The sequence below is a fragment of the Olea europaea genome, unplaced genomic scaffold, assembly GCF_002742605.1.
Source record: "Olea europaea var. sylvestris unplaced genomic scaffold, O_europaea_v1 scaffold572, whole genome shotgun sequence".
Classification (NCBI taxonomy): Eukaryota; Viridiplantae; Streptophyta; class Magnoliopsida; order Lamiales; family Oleaceae; genus Olea; species Olea europaea.
In genome coordinates this window covers 127,561-135,046 of record NW_019264058.1, presented here as the reverse complement: position 1 = coordinate 135,046, position 7,486 = coordinate 127,561, and the positions used below count along the sequence as shown (strand labels likewise).

The following is a 7,486-nucleotide window of genomic DNA, read 5'->3' as shown; positions in this document are numbered from 1 at the left end:
GGAAGGAGAATGAAGCAATAAGTTTAGCCAAAGACAATAAACAAATGCGCTGTTTGGGAGGCAACCCAAGGGGAGTTCATTCCTTTACTTTTTATTTTTCTTTTCGTTTCGTATTTGTATTCATATTTTAGGTTAAATTTGTTATCTTCTTGACATATTACTTTACATTGGGGACAATGTAAATTTTAAGTATGGGGGAGGAAATTTAGGTTGAGTCTAAAATTTTCAATTCGTATTTTTGTGTTTATTTTTGACTTTTTGATAAAACTTCGATATAAGGTGAAGAAAACAAAGTGGGTTTGAACAATTTTAGTTGTGTATGCTATTTGCTATATTCAATTAAACTTCTGAAAAATTTATAACATGATTGAATAAGTAATATCCCAACTTAGAGTTAATTAGTGTGGCAATTTTCTTTGAGGATGGTAGTAACTAGATTTCGTAGACAAAAAATCAGTGAGATTTTGAGCCTTCACACTGACACACACATATCGGTCTCACTATTTTCTTTCATGAGTGATTTTCTTCCATGGATTTGTTTATCTAGAATTTGCCTTGATTCTCTTCGAGGTCATATTGATACATGCATGCACGAACATGATTAAGGCCATCTTTATTGCATAAGTTCACCATCTTAGCCAAATAGCCTTCCCTGTAATTAATTTTTTCCTTTGTTGAACCCCTCTGAGCCTTATAGCCTTTTTTTTTTCAACCCATGTTACAAGCTTTAAATCTGGAAAAGCAATATCTTTACCCAAGCCGTAAAGTTAGTGGAGTGTTGTTCTTCATTTTGATACATATGGGAGTGCGAAAGAAATAAGTGTAGGGGTGTCTAAAATTTCAGTAAGACTATGATTGGTGGAATGGAACATGTTTTCAATTACAATGCATAAGTTCCATTATTAGTGTGATGTTTTGAAAAAAAAATCGAAAAAGAGGAAAAAATGTTGAAAAAGAAAGAAGTACTGGAGTAAATGGTTTTCAATATTACAAAATTATTCTATGTTGGTGATTCTTTCTAACATCACAAGAAAAGGATTGGGTCGTATGAACTAGATGCAAAGAAGTTATGAGTGGAGAGATTTGATCTTACATGTTTTATGTATACATTTGAGCTGAGTTAATTTATCTTTACTCCACTAGTTTCTATGACTTTTGAGTTACTTACTCAAATATCTCACACCTGGACCCTAGCCCACATTACAACCTGTGAAATAGACCTTATGATTTGTGTAATACACGTGATCTAATTAGTGGAGAATGAGAAAATATGCAAGTGTATGGTAGGACACTTCCATTCGAATGAACTTGAGCAAAACACTTACCCATTAAACATATGAAAGTTGAGCGCTTACTTCTGTTAGGGCCTACTTGTTTGGTTCATCCATCTTCTTTTGAGAATGCCTGCTAATTAATTATAAGTTGTGTGAGAATGTTTATCCATGAATTGTTATGTGTTTTGAAGAGTTTGATTGCTCTATGTATGTGGCATTGCAACCCTATGAAAGTGAGTTTGAGTTTTACTCGAGGACGAGAAAAAGCTAAGTGTGGGGGAATTTGATAAGACATGAAATGTTGTGATTTACATCCATTAATTCTTGCATTTTTATGATTAATTAACACCTAAATGTGCTAAGTATCCTTATATTGTGATTTAGGTTGCATTTGGATGATCATGGCATAAAATAGAAGAAAAGAGCAAAAAAATACTTAAATGAAAGAAATTGAAAGTTCAGGGACCAAGTTACAAATAATCTCTAGATGAGACGAGCAATGGAATGAAGATTAAAGATGTTGAGGGTTCAATTGGAGACAATTAGAAGTTCAAGGGTTGAAATTGCAAGAAAAACGATTTAAAAAAATCAAAAATTGAATTCGGGAATAAAATACAACTTTTAGAAGAAATTCTGTCTGGGGCCAGTTATAAAATTCGGGCGACCACCCAACACCAAAAATCAATTACCGAAGCCAAAAGCCATGCCTGAATGACTGCCCTAGTTTTGCCCAAGCGACAGCCCAGGTCAATCGCAGAGAGAAAAATCTGGTTTCCTTTTCTAATTGAAATTCTTATGGAAACAAATCTTGTACATTATATATATACCCCAAATCTCATCCAAAACCTAGAGATCGCCCCCAACCCTATTTTTTCTCTCTTTGTGCTCAAGATTATTGATGTATAGCTAAACTTCATCTCTAGGTTGAAGGATATTAAAGCCTTGCAATCGTTTTCAATTGTGAGATCTACCTGATTTTCATTGTTTAATTTATATTTTCAGTAGTGAATATTCTTCTATGCTTGATTTCATGATTTTTATGTTTGATTACTAAAAAGATCCATTAGTTTATCATGTGTTTCAATCTTTAGCTAAGTTAAATATCAAATCCGTAATTGTTTGATTAATTTAACTTGTGAAGCAACTAGGATTAGTAATTTGCTGCTATAGGAAATTATTAAATTTTAGGAAGAATATTTATCTAGGTTAAATGCAAACGCTAAGCTTGTGTTATGTAGTTCATCGATTTCTCTAATTCGGAAAACCATTATTAAATTAAATTATCGAGCTTGTCTAGGATTGTTTGGTAATGAGAATTAATTAGATCGCTTGTTTCTAATTAATTAAAAGTAAGGATGACACAACCCGTCCCGAATCACCCTAATAGACCTGACACATGTCGTGCGCTGACGGTAAATACCAGCTAAGAGCTGGACCCACCACAAGGTGAACTTGATCTACTTTGACTATGACATATTTATATAAAAATTTTGACAATTTCCTTTAAAGTATGGACTAAATCACCTGAACAAATATCAACTTTATCAAAATTGTACATATAATTTAAAATATAACACGCTAGTCCTTCAAAATACAAACTATTCAAGATATTTACCATGTTTTATAAACAAAAGATCCCAAAAGCAATAAGAGTACTAAATATGCAGTGAGCCCATGATATGGATCTATAAATTACCAATTAACGTTTCTGTCAAAACATACATGTATCCTAAAAGAAATTTGAACTATATAAATTGACGAAATGAGTCATACATCTAATGACACTGTGTGTGTGTGGAACTTTTGGGGGATCGACCGGCTCCAAGGCTACTCAACATATTTGCTATTTGCTAAGAAAAGGGTAACAAAACATGAGTTTGTAACTCAGTGAGTGGATAAATTAAAAATAAGTATACTTTTTCATATATGCATAATTCTTGCTCTATTAAAACTTTGAGAAATTCATAAATCTAATAACACTTTTAAAACTGACATAATTGGATCATAAGATTCTTTATTCTAGTTCAATAACTGTAAAATATAACGAATATAAATAATCTGACATCCATGAAAATCTGTGAAATATTGTTGTTGCTCAATACTATAAACTGGAAGCTTTACTCTGAAAACTGAACAAATTGAATTCTATAATCTAAATTCCATAAGCTGAACTGTAAGGGAGGAAATGTAAGATGAAGACTAATAATTCACTATATACATAAAATTCACATCAACTGAATGAACTAAAAGCTATAAAGTCATATGCAAATAAACCATCTGATCAACACTCTGTACACAGCCGTAACCCCTCAATGTACAAGATGAAAACAATATAATCATTCTTATACACGGCTGTAGCCCCTCACTATATAATAGGTACCCTTACACATGGCCGTAGCCCCTCAGTGGATAAGAGTTACCCTTACATACGGTTGTAGCCCCTCGGTGTATAGGAGTTAGATACATGACTCTAGTACACGACAGTAGACCCTTAGTGTACACAATGGAAACAACATAATCATCCTTATACACGACCATAGCCCCTCAGTGTATAGGAGTTAAATACATGACTCTAGTACACGGCCGTAGCCCCTTAGTGTATAAGATTAAGGTAATTACATTAGTTATTTTTTGATGATTGCAAAATAATCATGCTCATTTACTAATTTCTCGAAAATAAGATATTCATGTAATTATTATGCTTCTATAAAATAAAAATAAAATTTTCTTTTTGAAAGGTCTCCACTCACAGATCTATGTATTGCAATCTGGTTAAATTTACAGGCCTTGCCCAACTTTCACGTCACTACCTGAAATACAATATAAAATAACTAATTAACAACTCCCATACTAAGTATCTCTTAATATTATTAATCGAATACTAAAAGTTGACTTCTCAATACTAAAATAATTTTCCCCAATTTCCTCTAATCACTTCAAGCTAATTTCGCTTTCTAGTCTATTTCTTAATAGCTAATTCATCACAATAGTCTTCACTCCAAACATAAAAATAATTCCTTCTTCCAAACTAGTAAAACTAATAATCATAATTTAACCAATTTAATTTTACACCTTATTCCATAAAATCATACTTTCAAGTAAAATTTTCATCATCACTATAATTTCCCCAGACTATCTTTACTCAAGAATCTATTTAAAAATTCTAAGGTTTACAAAAAATGGAATAACTTACCTTGATACCAAAATCTTTCACAAATCAAAAAATATTGGCTTGAAACCATACTTTTCCCTTAAATCTGAAATTAAACCAACCATTTAGAAATCTAGAAAATTTAATATACATTATATTACGAAACATTTATTTCTTTACCTCTTTAAGAAATGAAGAAATTGAACAATGGCACTCAAGTTTTTCTTCCCTCTTTTTTTTCTTTTCTTCTTCTTTTTCTTCTTTTCTTTTCTTCTCTTTTTCTCTTTCTTTCTGCTGGTTTTCGCCTCAGTCACTGTCCCCAGTTATTCAGCTTCAACATAAGTGGATATGAAATGAAAGAAAAATGAAGAAATGGTCTAAAATGGCACTTGTCCTCCACTAACTCCCATATTGGCTATTTAAGTCCCTTCTTATGTTTTGCATAAAATCCAGTCATTAATCTTTCCATATTTATAAACTAAATCCCCAAGATTAATGATGGCCATAAAAGTAATGTCAATTATAAAATAAAACCTATAAAATAATTTATTTCATTTAAGTCCTTAATTAACTTGACTTTGACTAGTCGAACATTTGATTTTGAATAAATAATATTAACCTTTGACTAGTAAAAATTGGGATGTAACAATTTTACCTCCTTAAAAGAATTTCGTCCTCGAAATTCAATTAACTAGAATTCAATATCCATAAAGGTATAAAGAACACATAATGAATTATTTATTCGGCAACCTATAACTAATCATTTCATTCTTTCATATCTAGCATCTTATTTGTCTTTCTCTAAGCTGAGCTCTCTTTTAACTTCACTAGTAATCTTAAAGAGTAAATTAAATCTGATATTTATTAGCTAAGTCTTAGAAATAGACCATATATTATTAAATATCAGATAACCTCATTGCAAACTCCATCATTAAACAATTGGACTCAAGTTCCAAATAACATCTCAAAGACAAATATATGATATATTCAACTTTCATTTTACCAAATCTTAGGAAAATTCCATAATTTTCCAATTTGAAATTCAAGATACTACTATACATATTCTTCAAAACTTCTTCCTCTGTGAAACCCGATTAACATTCCTGCGCCAATTTCATCACAATAAATATGTCCTTGGAATATTTCAATATCATATATCGTCACTTGTGTCTAGTTCTTATATATCAATTCCATGAAAAATTAGATAATTATCCAAGTCCTCTTTAATTAACAAATCATAGTTGATAGCCTCTCTTCTAAACTTGTCTTAATCATATCTCTTTAACAATCTATAGTATAATCTATAATTCATCATTTACTTCAGGATACTTTCTAAATCTTAACATAATTCATTATCATAAATCAGGCCCTCATCAACTTTAGATATGAGAGTACATATCTCATGATAATGTAATCTGATAACAAAGCTTTTTACATTCCTATACCTACACAATTTTGGTGCTCTTTCTTTCTATGAAGAGACAAAAATAACATTTAAACCATGATAATTCTACACTCTTATACCATAAGGAGGTCATTGACCTATTGCCAATGCATAAGCTTTTTTGTATATTACATAAAGACCTTTAAATAAGATAATGTAATTAAAAGATACCATTTCACAATTGAGAAAAATTTACATTTGATAATCTCCATAGGCTTAAACTATCCAACATATCATCCGTATATTCCATAACGAATAGACCTTGATAAGAATAGAATATTTTACTCATGAGATCCAAAATTACAAAAAAAAAAAAATAAATAAATAAATAAAAACCCAAAAATTTCATTACTTAAAATTTATTAAATTCGCCTTAACTTAAAAATTTAGCTCGAATCTTTCAAATGATATGTAATATAACATAATAATCCAACAAATGGCCTTGACAAAATTAATTAACTTAATAAGCCAAATATCTCATCCCATTATTTTGCCATAAGACAACCATAACATTCATTTACTCGCTATTTACCATTTCATGTCATGATCATGTAACTTTGTCATTTAACATCATCTCGTATGACCTAAAACATTTATATCAATTTTCTGTAAGATCATAAAATAATAATCTTCATATTTTTCACGTAAACCTTTCACGCATCGATATACCACCAAGATTTTATATGTAAATTGTCCAACTCAATAAATTCTAACTCCATTCTCTACACTTTGCATTCTAAATTTAAACTTTGTCTTGCCTCTTTTCTATTATTTGTCTTCTCAGAACCTTAAATGTCATCCTTACATGTATTCTTTCCTTTTTATTGATTCCTAATGCTTGTACATCTATGTACATGATACCAGCCTATTGGAATCCTGTCATCTTTATATATAATAAATCTATGCGATATCCCTATGCACATTCTGTTTATCCTCTACTACTCTTCTAAATTTCTATTTCCATTCCCACTTTGATTGCCCATATTCAGCAATATAGAGTAAGTACCGATCTTACAAATTTCAAATTTCCTTATCCATTCTCACCTGTATATATCTCAAGACACAAGGTCATGGGAATGCTTTCTTATTCACTTTACTGAGCTAACGCAACCAAATAACATCATTACTCCAATCACAATTTACATTGTTTATTGCCCTAGCCCACAAAATAAACTAACATACCATCGATAACTTTTATAATGTGTGCATCAATGGGGCAAAATGTGCTATTTTAGGATCCATAGGAGTAAACTGAATATCATCCAACCCAAATAACTTTACAAAATTCCAATATACTGATCTCTTATTTAAATTTAAATAACCTTGAATCAATTCTAATAACATAATTGCTTGACGATATCAAGCTAAGATTATCTCATAGATAACACATGGCATGGCTCAACCTTGACTAAGGAATTGAATTTCCTCACGACTAAGACCATCATCATTTATTCTAGTTGGCAACCTATTTCAAACTTTAAATCCCAAAATTCTTGTTTAGTCCCTAACAGCAACCATTCTCACATGGAAAACTCAAATCAATATCGAAAGAGGACCGTTCACTGAATCCATTACATCTAAGTATTATTAAATTCAATACATAAATGGAAAATACTC

General features: G+C 30.8%; 1 long non-coding RNA gene across 1 annotated transcript; it reads right to left on the bottom strand.

Moving 5' to 3' along the window:
- Positions 1-3,489: 3,489 nt before the first annotated feature.
- LOC111389254 lies at positions 3,490-4,606 on the bottom strand. The gene is made up of 2 exons (XR_002701708.1): positions 4,468-4,606; positions 3,490-4,084 (listed from the first exon to the last, which is right to left on the bottom strand). It is a non-coding gene; the product is annotated as an uncharacterized LOC111389254 (long non-coding RNA).
- Between the last annotated feature and the right edge of the window lie 2,880 nt (positions 4,607-7,486).